This window comes from Saimiri boliviensis, chromosome 19 (assembly GCF_048565385.1).
Source record: "Saimiri boliviensis isolate mSaiBol1 chromosome 19, mSaiBol1.pri, whole genome shotgun sequence".
NCBI lineage: Eukaryota > Metazoa > Chordata > Mammalia > Primates > Cebidae > Saimiri > Saimiri boliviensis.
In genome coordinates, this window is record NC_133467.1 from 41367985 (window position 1) to 41384769 (window position 16785).

Consider the following 16785-nt stretch of genomic DNA (forward strand, 5'->3'; position numbering starts at 1 on the left):
CGATCTCGGCTCACCGCAACCTCCGCCTCCCGGGTTCAGGCAATTCTCCTGCCTCAGTCTCCTGAGTAGCTGGGATTACAGGCACGCGCCACCAGGCCCAGCTACTTTTTTGTGTTTTTAGTAGAGACGGGGTTTCACTATGTTGACCAGGATGGTCTCGATCTCTTGACCTCGTGATCCACCCACCTCAGCCTCCCAAAGTGCTGGGATTACAGGCTTGAGCCACCGCACCCGGCCTAAATCACTAATTATTAATTGAATTGGGTATAAGGGTTTCTGCTGTTGTTAACCAAACAATACATTAAAAGCTACAATCCCAGGGTGTGAAGGCAGACGAGGTGATCTCTTACAGGGGAAGAGAGGGCTTGTGACAACCTCCATGGGGCCAGGTGAGCCCTGAGGTGGTGCCAAAGTATAGCGTAGGAGTTCCTTGGGAAATGAGGAAAGCCAGTCACTTCCCAGGGGAGAAGCCAGTACAGTCCCATAACTCAGTTTTCTTGACTTCGCAAACCAACTCAGAGGCACGATAGCATACATTTGACTCTTTCGCCTGCCATTCCTGTGTGTTCTTAAACAAGCCCTCTATGCCTCAGGGTCTGCATCTGAAAGATGAGGGTAATAGCAGTACCCACCTCAAGGGGCTGCTGTGAAGATTACATGCGATGACCCCTAATTAATCGTGCATTAATAAAAATACGTGCAAAACTATTTTAAGGCTTTCTGGGAACAAGGGAGTAGAAACGGTGATTCTGGAGACAAAGACAATGTTTTATACTTCTTCTAAAACCTCTGGCTAAGAACAGAAGAAGTAGGATGTTGAAGAGAAAGAAAGGTGAGGTGTGAGCACCAGATCGGGAGCTATGTCAGCCCCTGAGGCTGCATGTGGAATCACCCTCAACAACCAAGACTCAGCATCGTCCGGCGCAGTCCAGCCACCACTTCCAGCTAGCTCACTCGGTTCCCCCAACCATCCTGTAACATAAGTCTTTCCATGAGCTTCATTTTACAGATGTGGGAACTGGTCTCATAGAAATGAAACACTTCGTTCATTCAAGGTTGTGCAGACAATAAACAGGAAGCAAGGTCTAGAATCCGGGTCACCTGTTTGCAAATTCTGTGGACTTGTGGATGGCCCAGGCTGCCGTTCTCATGAGCTGTTCGCTTCACAACCCCTGAGCTGTCGTGTCTTGTGTTACATTTGTTCATTTGTTAAAACCACTGGTAGGATAGGATGCCGCAACTAATAGCTGAAATGAGGATTGGAGATTATCAAGGATTCCAATTATCCTGCCTATCTCTGACCTCCATTACCAAGGATAAACACAAACCAGCTCTAGCAATTTTCTGAAATTTTCATTAATTTTAAATAAAATTATACAATGTCATTTTTCCCTTTACCCGAATTAAAATGTCCTTGTCTCTTCTGTTTCTCATTACAGGCAAATCCCTGTATGTCTCTGAGACTGTCTGTTGTTTTTCTCTGAATCCTTTGTATTTCTGCTTTGTATTCTTTGAAATGAGAGGGCCCAATGCTGAATTCCGATTTTAAGGTGAAGTCATAACATCAATGTGTATCATTAAAATGTTTTATTGTAATTACAGAAATAGTCAATGCCAAATTAGGCACACTATATTATTTTCTGCATTATTCTTTATCCCATTCTCAAAGTTAATACAGCCTATTATATCTCATTCATTCTTCTGACTGCTGCTGCATGGTGAGCAGGTGTCTCCATTGAGCAATCCACAATGAATCCGAGATCTTTTTCCCGAGCACTTACGAGCAGAGTCATTCAGAGCCCATCAGTGAGTATGAGCTGTTTCAGTGGCTCCTTCCAGTGTACATTAGTTTGCACTCGCCGATATACAATTTCAAAAAGTCGTAGATGTTAAAGATGGAAAACACCAGTGAGTTTACCAAGCCTGCTCACTCTGCCTATCAGTTCATACTATTTTAATGATGCTTATTAATAATAATTACAATTACTGTTTATAGGAAATGGTGTCTTTCATCCCAAAATCAGTTAAGATGCTTTTTATTTATTATTTATTTAGTTTTTCAAGATGGAGTTTCACTCCTGTTGCCCAGGCTGGAGTACAATGGCACGATCTTGGCTCGCTGCAACCTCCACCTCCTGAGTTCAGGGGATTCTCCGGCCTCAGCCTCCCCAGTAGGTGGGATTACAGGTGTGTGCCACCATGCCCGGCTAATTTTTGCATTTTTAGTAGAGACGGGGTTTCACCATGTTGGTCAGGCTAGTCTCAAACCCCTGACCTCAGGTGATCCACCCACCTGGGCCTCCCAAAGTGCTAGGATTACAGGCATGAGCCACCACGCCTGGCTGATCTGATGCTTTTGATTTTTAAGGCAACATCTCTTCTCCAAAAGGGAACTGGGGCACAGACATTAATGTTATCATACTCCGAGCAAATCCAGTGACGCCAAGAATTCAGTTCAGTCAAGTTCCGTAAACATCACTGAGCACAACCGCTTGTAAGGAGAGGGACTCCGCTGGGTGCTCTAGGGGAAGCAGAGTGAATAGGAGCTAAATCCCTACCCTCTGGTTTACCGTCTATTAAGGGATTTGTGACAGTGAACAGGTACAGCTAATATGATCGTTCTAAGTAAAGTAGAAGATAACATGGACACAAGAGTCCTCTGGCCCTAGGAATTAAGAAAGACTGTGGAGAAAGTGACATTGGAGCCAGACCTCGAAAGAAGGATGAGTCTGCTCTTTATCCATTTGCAGAGTTTGGGAAGACGGAAGCTGAGCCAACAACCAAAGTAAAACAAAACCAGAGATCTTAGCTGGGGTTTTACCTTGCAGTGGCAAGACGAGTATGCGCTTTGCCACAGCAGGTGAATAAAGTCCATCATTCAGAAGATGTCTATCAGGTCCTCTTTAAACAGGATTAGCATGTGGACACTCAATATAATGAACAACCTGAAACAACCACTAAAATACGTTGACCACCAATCATGGATGTCGTTACGGAGACAAGGCAGAATGTTTTCAATGACGACTGATTCCAAAAAACCCACCACATCCAGAAAGCCTGGAATTGTATGTAAAAAAAAAAAAAAGGAAATTCCCAACCACAGACTAAAATCTCAAATCAAAGAGTAGATGAATAAATGACCCATCTGTCAGTACCTTAGAACTCCTTTGTACTACGCAAGAACTCAGAGTAGTGTCCCATCTGGTCACGCCAGGGACTCGCAGGCCCTTGTTAGATTAGTAAGAGTAGATCTTTCTCCACTTGAGCTCAAAGAAAGTCATCTTTGAAAGCACTGTTATCTGTCAATCTATTTTTTTGGTTGTTTTTTCTTTTTTCAATGTTTCGAGACAGAGTTTCACTCTTTTTGTTCAGGCTGGAGTGCGATGGCATGATCTCGGCTCACTACAACCTCTGCCTCCCGGGTTCAAGTGATCTTCCTGCCTCCGTCTCCTGAGTAGATAGGATTACAGGAGTGTGCCACCATGCCCAGGTAATTTTGTATTTTTTAGTAGAGACCGGGTTTCACCATGTTGGTCAGGCTGGTCTTGAACTCCTAACCTTGGTCGATCCGCCCGCCTCAGCCTCCAAAAGTACTGGGATTACAGGCGTGAGCCACTGTGCCTGGCCTCAATCTATCATTTAGTCATTATAATGCTACTTTATAGCATTATACAAAACCACTGGTGTGAAGAAAAAGCAAACTACGGAAGACTTCTAGTACTTCCACACATTCATCCCTCAAGGACCATTGCAAATGTCATCTCCTTTGTGACGCCTTTCCCAATTCCTTCCACCATTACTCCCTTCACCAGCAAATTAATTGTTCTCTCCCATGACTACTGCTGTTCTTTTGATCCATTGCTATATGCTTTATAATTAGTTCTGTGAATATCTGTCTCTTTCCACCAGGAAGAAAACACCTTAAAGGTGTTTTCAAGCCTCTATCACCTTGCGCCCCACAATGCCAAGCTCACTTTCATCGCCTAACATACTATAGATATTTATCATGTTTGTTAAATCACATCCTCAGGTCTCAGAGAACTTATTTTGACATATTTGAATTATTAAAACTTTAAAAAAAAATCTATACCTTAGTCTGTTTTCTGCTGCTGTAATAGGATACCACAGACCGGGTCATTTACAAAGGAAAGAAATGTATTTTGCTAGACTCTGTAAAGTCCAAGATCAAGGGACCACATCTGGTGAGGGTCACTCCGTAGCAGAAGGCATCACGTGGTGAGCAAACAGGTGGCAGAGGGAAAATGGGGACCAAAGTCATCCTTTTATCGGAAGCCCTCTCCCTCCATAACCAACCCACTCCCCCAAGATAACAGCACTAATCCATTCATGTGGGTGAAGCGTCGTGACCTCACCACCTCTTAAAGGTCTCACCTCTTAATACCGTCATAATGGCAATTAAATGTGAACATAGGTTTTGGAGGGAACAGCCAAATCATAACAGTACCCTGTCCAAAACGACTTACCCTTCCCTCACCACGGCACTCAGATTCCGACGCGAGACCCTTATAGGTGTATGCCTGCCACTACCCTTCATTGAATCAGCATGTACCTCTGGCTGTGAATTGAAGACATAACTGCCTTTACCAAGACCTGAAACTTGACTCAGCACTTACGTGACTTTGGAAATCCTTTGCAGTCAGACCGACCTAGCTTTAGACAGACTCACACTCTAATTTGTCACTTACTAATTGTATGATGTTGGGCGAGTCACACTCTCTAGATCGCAGTGTCCTCAACTATGAGATGAAGGTATTAATAGCACCGGTCTCAGTTTGAATGAGACAACGCCGGGAAGAGCTCAGCTCAATGTGCGGCACATAGGAAATACTCAATTATTATTATCGTCTCCTCATTTATAAAGTAGAAATAATAATACAAGTCCCTCAGGATTGTTGCTATAAAAAGTGGAATTTTGCCGGGCGCGGTGGCTCAAGCCTGTAATCCCAGCACTTTGGGAGGCCGAGGCGGGTGGATCACGAGGTCGAGAGATCGAGACCATCCTGGTCAACATGGTGAAACCCCGTCTCTACTCAAAATCCAAAAAAATTAGCTGGGCATGGTGGCACGTGCCTGTAATCCCAGCTACTCAGGAGGCTGAGGCAGGAGAATTGCCTGAACCCAGGAGGCGGAGGTTGCGGTGAGCCGAGATCGCACCATTGCACTCCAGCCTGGGTCACAAGAGCGAAACTCCGTCTCAAAAAAAAAAAGTGGAATTTTACCCAGCACGTTGTTCCATCCACATTTCCTTCCTCTGTACGTTCTAGAATAATTGCTACAACTGATTGCCTTTTACATATCAGGGAATGTGTATTAGTCACTTTAAATATATGATCCCACCGAATTTAATTCTTAAGACAAGCTATTTAAATAACAATTATTATCCCTATTTTACAGATGATGAACTGAGTTTCAGAGAGAACAAATAACCAGCCCAAGGTCACATAACTAGTTCAGGACAGACTGCTGCAGAAGCTACAGATAAGTTGGATCAAGTACAGAACAGGGAAGCATAGGAAGAAAGCACAGCCTTCGACCCCCCCTATGGAATTCAGTGTTTCTATTTATCCTCAGCCTGGTCCCCAATTCCAGAACTACGCTTGCTTTTTTTTTTTTTTTTTTTTTTTTTTTTTTTTTTTTTTTTTTTTTTTTTTTTTTTTTTGAGACGGAGTTTCACTCTTGTTACCCAGGCTGGAGTGCAGTGGCGCGATCTCGGCTCACCGCAACCTCCGCCTCCTGGGTTCAGGCAATTCTCCTGCCTCAGCCTCCTGAGTAGCTGGGATTACAGGCACGTGCCACCATGCCCAGCTAATTTTTTTGGATTTTGAGTAGAGACAGGGTTTCACCATGTTGACCAGGATGGTCTCGATCTCTCGACCTCGTGATCCACCCGCCTCGGCCTCCCAAAGTGCTGGGATTACAGGCTTGAGCCACCGCGCCCGGCCCTACGCTTGCTTTTTAAACTAGCCTCTGAGATCTAATGAGATCAATGTATTCTCACTCTCACCCTTCACCTACTCTTGCTTTTTGATAAATACATGAAATGACGTCAGTCATCAAAGAGCTAACTCTGATACACTTCCCTCTCCCAGTTTTTAATTTTTTTGGTTAACATACTTGCTATTGTTCCCATAGTCTTTTTTTTAATCTCAGTTATACTAATTGTCACCCATGAAAATTTGAATTTTTCATAATCTAGTTAGCCTTAATTTCCTAGACTTCCATAATGGGCTTATATCAGCTACGGCAAATATGGCCCTTCCATGGTTCCTACTAAAAGACAATCCAGTTTTATACCGAGTGACAGTCCTGTAGCCCTACCCCTCCCTCTCCCTTTACCACAGCATCCTAGACTAGGGGTGAGCTTCTGACTCTTAGACAGCTCCAGCCTTAAGCTGGCTAAAATCCTATAAAGCACGGCAATGAAAAGATGAGTTGGGTTCATTGGATCCTTTCCTGGGAATCTAAATTAGGGAATTCTGAGAGACAGAAGCAGTTATCAGGGAAAATTGGGAAAATTACAGCTGAAAGAATGTAAGGAAAGAAAGATGCCACTAAGCAGAGAAAGTCGAGAGTAGATTCTGGTCATGGGGGTCTCGACAAGTCAAAGAAGCAACAATTAGGGGTTGAGACATTTTTATTTTTACTTTTAAATATGTATATATTTTATAGAGATGGGGTTTCACCATGTTGGCCAGGCTGGTCTCGAACTCCTGACCTCAGGTGATCCACCCACCTCGGCCTCCCAAAGTGCTGGGATTATAGGCGTGAGCCACCGTGCCTGGCTGAGACGTTTTTTTTAATTGTTAGCATATTATTGTGATGACATTAAGCCAGATATTATTTTTGAAAAAGCTCCGAGATTGAGAGACTTTGCTTAGAAAAAAGCTGGAAGATGAAACCAGTGGGTATCAAAAGGAGCGTGAGTAAGGCAAACACAGAGGTTGAGAATTAGACTGATATGAAAGAGGTGGACCTAGAGCTGCCTCAGCACCTAAAAGGTTTCCAAGTCTGACTGCAGGCTCTCACTGTGAGCACATTCACAATGAATGTCACTTCTCCAGAGGAAACCTGAGTGAGTCAGTTCTCTGCAACCAAAAGGCCTTTTCTAGACGGTTTAGCACTTCCTCCAAGATCGATTTTTCCTGTTTCTGAGCTAGAAGAAACTTCTCTTTAGCTACTACCTAAATATCAACAAAGAGCAGGTAAAATAGGCAAACTTAACTAACTCATTTATCATCTGTGATTCTTCGATGTAAAAAATAAACTCTTAGGAAATCACGAGGTCCAAGAATAGGAAACATCAAAAACAAAAGGTTTAGGGGAAAAAAGCTGGGCGTAAGGCAGGAGAAGAGGCTGGGTGCAGGGACTCATGCCTGTAATCCCAGCCCTTTGAGAGGCTGAGGTCCGGAGTTCGAGACCAGCCTGGCCAACGTGGCAAAACCCTGTCTCTACTAAATATACAAAAATGATCTGAGCCTCACGATGCACACCTATAATCCCAGCTTCTCAGAAGGATGAGGCAGGAGAATCGCTTGGACCCAGGAGACAGAGGTTTCAGTGAGCCAAGATCTCGTCACTGTACTCCAGCCTGGGCAACAGAGCAAGACTCTGTCTCAAAAAAAAGAAAAAACAAGAAAAGAAAGAAAGAAAAGAAAAAAGAAAAGGAGAGGATTTGGGAGTATACAAAATGCTTTATTATGATTGTGTATTTTATTCTTTGCAACACGAGAGGAGACAAATATCCTGTGAGAAATTTCCTTTTTTAAAATGCAACGTGAAGTTGCAATTTAAGATTCTTCTTGTCAATTCGTATTGTATTATACTTTTTTTTTTTTTTTTTTTTTTTTTGAGACAGGGTTTCACTATCTTGCCTAGGCTGGTTTCAAGCAATTCTCCCACCTCAGCCTCTGGATGTATATTTAACTGAATTTATTAATAAGCTCTATTTCAATGTGAACCGTTTATTCATTCACTAACATGTATTGATTGCCGGTTCTGTTTCACGCTACGCTAGGGATTAGGAGTACAAAAACCGCAAACAATCCCAACCAGGCCGGGCGCGGTGGCTCACGCCTGCAATCCCAGCACTTTGGGAGGCCGAGGCGGGTAGATCACGAGGTCAAGAGTTCAAGACCAGCCTGACCAACATGGTGAAACCCCGTCTCTACTAAAAACACAAAAATCAGCTGGGCATGGTGGCAGGCGCCTGTAGTCCCAGCTACTCGGGAGGCTGAGGCAGGAGAATCGCTTAAACCCGGGAGGCGGAGGTTGCGGTGAGCCGAGATCGCACCATTGCACTCCAGCCTGGGTAACAAGAGCGAAACTCCGTCTCAAAAAACCAAAACCAAAACCAAAACAAAACAAAACAAAAAAAAACAATCCGAATCCTTTGAGGGGCCACGGCCCAGAGCAGGAGGCAGAGGATTCTAGCACAGTATGGTAAGCGCCACATAAGTGCACACCCAGTCTAGGAGGTGGTGGAGCAGGAACGACATGATTTGGGTCCAGGAAGCTTCCCAGAAGAAATGCCCAGGTTAATTCTTGAAAGGAAGAGCTGGAGCTGGCTTGGAAAAAATCAGGCAAATAAACATTCCAGGCAGAGACAGCAGCCTGGGCAGTGGCACAGGAGTTAAAGTCCTGAATTCTTTAGACTATGGTTGCCTTAAACATTCCAGTGTGTCCTAGATGTCTACAAAGTAAACTACCAATCCAGGGATCCTTAGATCCAAGTATGACCTTAACCTTAACGCAAAATGTCCCTTGTCCACAGGCTCTCAGCAAAATTTCTCTCCTCAAACATATACTAACTACACAAGCCCTAAGGATAACGGAAAGTCCTATATACCTAGTATTACCCAAGATAAAAGGCTACCTCAAGGTTCGTAAGTTTCTCTTCTGAGCAAATGATGGCTTGGTTTCCTTCAAATGCCATCAATGGTAGTTTTGAGTTTGTGTATTTTTCAGGAAAAAGAATGATTATGATTTTCATGCAATTACTAACACTCTCCAGAGTTTTAAACTAAAGGCATTTTGAAACTTTAAGAATACTTTGGATAACTGCTTAGATAATTAAAAATTAGATTGGCAACAATAATATCTAGAATATGCTTTTTTTTTTTCCTTTATGATGTTTAGAATTTATCAGTAACCAAACACTTCACAAATTTCTACAGAGTACCTTCTTGTGTTCTAAAAGTCTTACTGGCATGTCCACATCACTAAACTATTTTTGTTTTCCCATCTTTAAAGTTAATAATACATTTCTCTTATGTATCTACTTATTATTATTGTTATGACATTAAGCAAGATAATTCAATGTCAGGAATTTTAAGCAACCCAAAATCAAGGAACAACATAAGTCAAAAAATTATTTCATGCAGTGTGCAGAACCCCTTTTCCCAGCTAGAAAGTAATTATATCCTACATACTATTTTTTTCCAGATGAAAAAACTTAAAACTAATTAAAACAGACTCAGTGGTTTACTAACCATCAAAGCAACTTGGACCGGTTTTCCTTGCTCCAAGCAAGATGATATTCCTAAAACACGGCAGGAAAATTTACTCGGGGGTTCTAAAAATTGCATGAAGAGCCATTGTGTAAAATTTTTAAATTACATCTTTTCAAAGGTTTAACCAATTTCAAATGAATAGTGCTTGGAATTACTCGCAGAGATGACGTGATGAATGAAAACATCGTTCATTCTCTACCCTGTCTCACCCTCAATCGCATTTCAGTAGCGGCTTATTACTCATATCTTAAAGGCATGTAGAATCTATATGTACACACATGTTTTATACACACACACATATATATGTAACATATCAGCACGTCTTCAATAATCTCTTTCAGGAGTTGCATGTCATAAAGATTGTTGAGTCCTGTCATCTCCAAAAGCGTAGTGTCAAACGCAGAGCATGTATCATCAGCACTACAATTGCCTAAACTGTTTCACTGCATCCTCAAAACGGCATATGAGCACAACGCAAAAAACCAAACATAATTTTTATGAAAAAGCCGATGAGAACAGCAAAGCTAAGAGATACACCCAGTGCCCGTCCATTTTAAATTCATACTTATACAGGAAGACATGCATTCAAAACAGCCTGTTCTTTCGGAAACGGTTCTTCAGTCTCTTGCACATGTGTCTGCCTGCTGACTGGCAAATTCTCCTAAAAGATTGAAATTAAAACCCCGCGTTTTCCCATTGAGCTTTTCACTGCAAAATATTAACATGGGCAGTATGATAGATACATAGGAATGAATTCTACATATCCACAAAACTCAGCACCCTTTCCCCTCTGGTAACCGCAGTTCTTAAATTGGGCTTCATATAAGGTACCAAAGACCTGATTCATGAAGTATCCTATTCTCAGAATGAGAAAAATACTGAATAGCAGAGCTGGAAGTAAGCTTAAAGACATTTAGTCCGATTAACTCATTCTAAGAGGTCCAGAGAAGTAGAATGGGGATTTCTAGACTGCAGAGTGCCAAAAGCAAAGCTAGAAGCTGGCCCATTGCACTTTGTAGGAAACGTGTCATTGTTAAACTAGAACTAGGGATCTCTCTCTCTTTTTTTTTTTTTTTTTTTTTTTTTTTTTATCAACACTCTAAATCCTAGTCTTTTTTTTAAAAGGGGGGAGGAGACGGCAAAACTCAGGCAATTATTTTAATGCCACGTCAACACGGTACCTTTAATCTGAATGTCACGGTGATTGCCCCTGTTCTCTGCTTCTCATCTCTTGCAGAGATGGTCTAACAGGGAGATTTAATTAGCTAACAGTTTCATCCCTCATTTTCTTGTGAGTCCTTGGGTGAGTCACATAACCTTACTCAGATATAACAGAAGGATAACAATACTACTTAATTCACAGAGCTGTTATAACAGAGGACTAAGCAGATCTTTTAGAGTGCATTAAAATGTCAAGGTTCAAAAGGAATGAAGACCATTTCCATTGTAAATCTCATACTGATGTCTCTTGGGAATAGAAAAACTACGAAATCCCCTTCAGCAAAGCTACATGCAAAAGCCGTATTTGCAACTTTAAATGAGTTTTGGGAATGTCCTGCGTGTTGTGTTGGTTTTATTTTCAGCAGGACTAGAAACAGTAGAATTTTTATTTATACAGAGTACGTACACATTGCACCCTTTTTTTAAATTTTTTTTTTTTAATCATTTTTTTTCTTTTGAGACGGAGTTTCGCTCTTGTTACCCAGGCTGGAGTGCAATGGCGCGATCTCACTCACTGCAACCTCCGCCTCCTGGGTTCAGGCAATTCTCCTGCCTCAGCCTCCTGAGTAGCTGGGATTACAGGCACGCGCCACCATGCCCAGCTAATTTTTGTATTTTTAGTAGAGACGGGGTTTCACCATGTTGACCAGGACGGTCTCGATCTCTTGACCTCGTGATCCACCCGCCTCGGCCTCCCAAAGTGCTGGGATTACAGGCTTGAGCCACCGCGCCCGGCCCATTGCACCCTTTTAAATGTCATAACAATCTTCAGTTTTCTTCCCCCAGAGTTAAGGATGGCCTGTATCACTGCTGTCCGGCTCTCCAGTTCAGTTAAACCTCTCCTCTGAGTGGATCCTTGTTCTACTCACACCTCAACTCCCCACTCCATTACTCCTCTCTTTGTGGCTGACTCTTCCAACGGCAACTCAGACTGCCTCCCCAAGAGGCAGCTCCCCAGTGAGTAACACACTTGGGGTGGGGGGAGAGTTCGTCGTCGTCAGAAGTGATCAAAGCCTTGCAAATGAAGTGCATACCGCTCAGAGGAGGAGGCTTTGGCCACAGGTGCCAAATGCAGACCACGGCAAGCTGGCAGGCTCCGGTTTTCCGTTCCTGCTACAACGTGGGCTGGGCACATCCCTGTGTAACAATGCTGGGTACGTAGAAATGACTCTTATTTTGCTCATGACACGACTTCACTACACGATGTGTGTGGGTTCCCAAGGTACAAGCATCAAACCTATGATTTATGTGTGGGTAGGCATGTCTGTCTTCTAAAAAAAAAAACCATTAAATTAATCTTAAAAAAAAAAAAAAAAAAAAAGATGAGTTGACAACAGTGACGACAACACTCCTCTGAGTACTACAGAGAGACAATGTAGAAAACGGTGATGCCAACATTAACACAGATCTGCCTCCATGGAAATGACTGGCATTTCAACCATACGCTGTATTCTTTCCAAGAAAGACCACAAATAGGAAGAGAGAGAGGGGGAAAAAATGTTCTATCTTTGATATCACTAAACCAGTAGGATTTTAGTAACTCAGTCAGCATGAGGTCTGCTGAAAAGGTATTTAAATTTTTTTCCCTGTATGTATCCTTATTGGGAGGGGTAGGAAAGGTCATTTTATTATATTGTCTTTGGAATTTCAAGATGATACTGATAATGGTGGTGTTTCTTACAGCTGAGTGTTTAGTACCAGCCCTAGAAGAACTATGGAATCAGTAAAACGGGATCAGGGTCTCACTAACCACAGCCAACATGAATTACCCAGGTCACAATGTTAGACTGCTCACTGCAAGAGGGAAGCTACTTCACAGTGCACGTGTAGAGGATTAGCAGATATTATGCGGTATCCCGTGTGCTGGGAAAAAGACAGAGAGTGAAGGAAGGGGAGAGAGGGAAAGAGAATGTTCTGCTTTTTGGAGTTGCTGAGCTCTGTGTGACTAGGAATGCCACCAGTGGAACGGAGGTTGGCTGGACCTAGAAGAGCTCAGCCACAAAGAAAAAGAGTTAGCGTATGTCTCGTTACACACTTTGAGTCAATAACTTCTGCAACTCCATGCAGCCCGTCATAATACTTGCATCCTGTTCAGCATGTGTTATCAATATTATGATTACCGATTTGTGTGACCATGTGGTTAGTGCTGATCATACCAGCAAGACTGTAACCTCCCTGAGGGCAGTGGTATAGCCGCCTTTCTCTTTCCTACATCCTCAGTGGCCAGTATTCGCCTGCTGTAAAGATCCCCAAAATAGTAGTTGAATGAACACATGAATACATGAATGAATTTGTGCAAATTCATGTTGTGGACCCACGTCTGCCATATTGGTGCCGTTTTACAACATGAGCAGGGCAGAGCGTGCTGCTCTAACCCAGCACAGCAAGCAGAACTACAAAAGCCATCTCTCTTTGGTTGGCCAAGGGCTAAAATGTGTAAAAGCAAATGCGGATGTGAGGTCAGGGGAGCTGGTGTGAAGACCCTCAGGGTACTCTGAGCCCCAGGGTGTGGTCCAGACGCTACCACAGCATGGATGAGCCCCTTCAGATCAGCACTATGTCTCCTGGACCTTAATATCCTCAAATATAACATGATGAATAAGCCTTCTTTTTCCTTGCAGTCCTTACATTCTAACATTTTAGGAAGATATCTGGACCCTGAAATCTTGTCAGAAACAAACCATGGTAAGATCTCTGCCTATAAAGTAAAAAACAATTAAGTTTTCACGGATAGATAAACTACGGCTTTATTCCAATGAAACATTAAATGTAGGAGGAACTTCTTGCCAGACCCAGGCCAACCAATGGCTTTCCTTCAGCTTTTCCCATACTCAGAAGTCAGGTTTCCAGGCCTCTGTGAGAAGCACATAAATATTCTCAACCAGGGCTGGTCCTTCGCTTCCATCTCCAGCTCTCACGGGGAGTCAGTCTCAGAAACATTTGCAGTTAGAATGGAAGGAGGCACAGTCTCCTCGACTTTTACAGATTTTTTTTTTTGGACGAGTAGCAGAGCCACAGAAAATCTAGAATTAGGTAAGAAAGCAGAATTCCCCCAGAGAATTCAGAGTGAGCTACAACAGGGAGCCGTTCAACAGTCACTGTGTAAGGACAGACTAAAGGAAATCCACAATTCAAGAAAATAAGCAGACATTTTTTTTTCTTCAAAAAAAAAATGTTGAAGATGAATGTTAGGCAGTGATTTCAGCCCCTCTAGTCCAATCCCTCAAGATGTCACTTTCAAAAGCAAAAGGTTTTATCCACAAAACCACCAGCGAGTAAGCAGCCTTTACATTCTTAGCCTCATGCACACACGGCAAGATATTTACTCTCTGATAAACAGCAACTGTAAATAAATCTCATTTAGTCTCTAAAAGCCACAATAAAAATCTTTAACCTCCAAGGCAGAGTTTACAGATGCGTCTGCATGCCCTGCCAGCGCCAGAAAACGCAAGGTCTTGAATACACTGCGATACCAGGAGGCACCTTTTCTGGCTCAAGCATCTTACATTGACCTTCTTTTAAAAAAATATATGTACGAGGAGGAGGAAAGGGGAAAACCCAACCCCTCCCACCCCATTCTCTGTGCAAATCGGCCAATAAATCTAAGGAAAAGACACAAGAGAAGGACAGAAGCCAACAGGTGGAACAAGGCTTTTTGTTTCCTTAGAAATGCTCAGACACTTGATCTGTGCTCCCGGGTCTATTTGTCTCAGGGTGTCTTTAATGATGGTTTTATTACCCCGATGATGATGATCCAGAATAATGATAACACTTCTACTCTGCGATTCCACAGCATCTCTAGCTACGATTTCTCGACGCGTTTCAGGCAGAGATCTGTTCCGTTTCCCTCAATCCCAGGGAGGCATACAGCCTCCCTGATCACCTCCCTCGATTTTACAGGTGGGGAAACTGAGGCCCGGGGCACCCCCCCCACCACTCTGCGGTCTCTGCGCCCAGAGGAATCCCTGAGACCGGAAAAGTTTCTGGCTCGTCTGGCGGCAGAGCTCCCTCGCTCCGCCTTCGTGCCGGCCCCGCCGCTCCTCCTCGGGGTCTGGGCTCGGGTGCCAAGGATCGGGGTGCCTCCCCTTCACGGCGAGGCGCGCCGGGGCAGCGTGCGGGACGTCCACGCGCACACGCAGACCCACGAGCACACGGGCACACACAAAGCGCGGTGCAGTGTCTGCAGTCGCCCGGCGGAGCCCCGGCCGGCCCTCGCTCAGCCTGAGAACGCAGCGCTCGCAGCCTGCGAGGCCTCCCCGGGCTCCGGGCTGGGGCTTCCCGGAACGCAGGCTCTGCCCTCGCCTCCCTCGCTCTCAGGCTGCCCCCCCCTCTCGCTCGCTCGCTCGCTCGCTCTCTCTTCCCTCCCACCCTCACACCCTCCTCCCACCCCTCTCCATCCACCCCTTCTCCCCCACCAACCCAGAGGCACAGATCGTGTTACTGGGGTTCCCTCGAAAGAGGGGCCATCCCCAGCCCTGGGCGCCTTGAAAGACTTCCAGGGGCAACGCAGGAGCGCCGATCGCGGGACCCCAGCGCTCCTCCAGGGCAGCGCAGGAAGGAGACCCCCCACTTCCAGGCACAGGCGAACCAGCCTGCCACCGAAGAAGGAATCGTTAGGGCTCTTACCTTTTTTTACGAGGAGAAATTCTGGAGAATCATTTCAGAAACCGAGGGGGGAAAGTGAATGAAGACCAAAAAAGACCCTTTGCCTGCAATCCCTGGCCTCCCGGTATCAAGACACCAGGACAACATCAAAGCAACTTAGAGGGAACACTTTAGGGGCCTATTGTCTGCGCTGGTCTGATCTGTTTTCCTTCTGCCTCCCCCTCTCGCTGCGGCGGCACTTGGTACGGCCCAGGCATTCATGCCAAGTCGCTTTCACACATGGAAGCTTGTCTCAAGCAATTGCTGACAAGCCACAAACAAGACATTCTCCCTCCCTTCTCTGCGCCCCCCTCCTCCTCCCCCCTCCACCTTTTCCTCCTCCCCTCTCGTCTCCCCTCCTCCTTTCTTCTGAACGCAAACTAAAACTCTCCAGTGACAGGCAGGCTGGCAGGCTTGGCCTAGCTGCGCACGCAGACACACACACACTCACTCTCTCTCTCTTTCTCTCTCTCTCTCTCCCTCTCCTCTCTCTCTCTCTCAAGCAGCTCAGCTAGTTGCTGCTGCACTGGTGGAGTTAGGAGACAGGAAAAAAAAAAAAAAAAAAAAGCCCAGGCTGAGTTGGGGGCAGGGAGAAAAAGCCAGAGCAGACAGCCGCCTCCTGTGTCCTAGTAAAATGGCAGAAGAGAGGTGAGCCCTTCGGAAGAACAGCCGGGGCCGCACACGTGTGCGCACAGACACAGACTCAGGCCCTCCGAGCACCAGGAAGGGTGAAATAAATGACCCCACAAAGGAAAAAGCGAAGTCCCATTAGCTCGAGATTGGGGGAGTCGGAAGATAAGAGGGGGGGTGGCCCCAGGACTGAGGTTTCTGTTGAGTATTCAGGTGATTTTTCGGCTTTACAATAGAGAAAAATTGCTTTCCTAAGGATCTAGCCTTCTTTCACTGCATCATTGAGCATGGACTCGAGCTACTAGTTAAAATAAAAGCATGAAACGTGTAAATGTGTGAGTAAACTTAACTGTAGGACTGTAGGTTCAAGTTGTACCCAGGATATTTTTAAAGTGACGCTTTTTTTTTCTTCTTCTTCTTTTTTTTTTTTAGCAGAAACCCTAGAGAGCAGTAACAAGTAGTGTAAACTAGGAGAGCTGTGAAGTGTGATGCTGAAGTTACTGATTGCCAGGCTGCTGGAATTTATGGAGGGTGGACCTGAGGGTGGGAGGAGGGGAGGAGGCTGAGTCTCTGCTGTTTTCTAGGAATAAGAGGGGAATGAAGTAGGATCATGAATATGGCAAGAAACAAGCAGGAATTTGATTGGTGTGGAGGGAGGAGGTGGGGGCTGTCAAGGAGTGGAGAGAGAGAGGGAAGGACAGAGAAATAACACTGCCTCAAAAAAAAAAAGAAGAAAAATGGAAGCCCAGAGAGATTGAAA

General features: G+C 44.5%; 1 protein-coding gene across 1 annotated transcript in view; it reads right to left on the reverse strand.

Moving 5' to 3' along the window:
• The window catches only part of LOC141582239 (uncharacterized), a 77073-nt gene extending 61201 nt beyond the window's left edge, over positions 1–15872 (reverse strand). The window contains 1 exon segment of the mRNA XM_074389918.1: positions 15378–15872. The gene's annotated coding sequence lies outside the window, so the exon portion shown is untranslated.
• Positions 15873–16785: the final 913 nt, after the last annotated feature.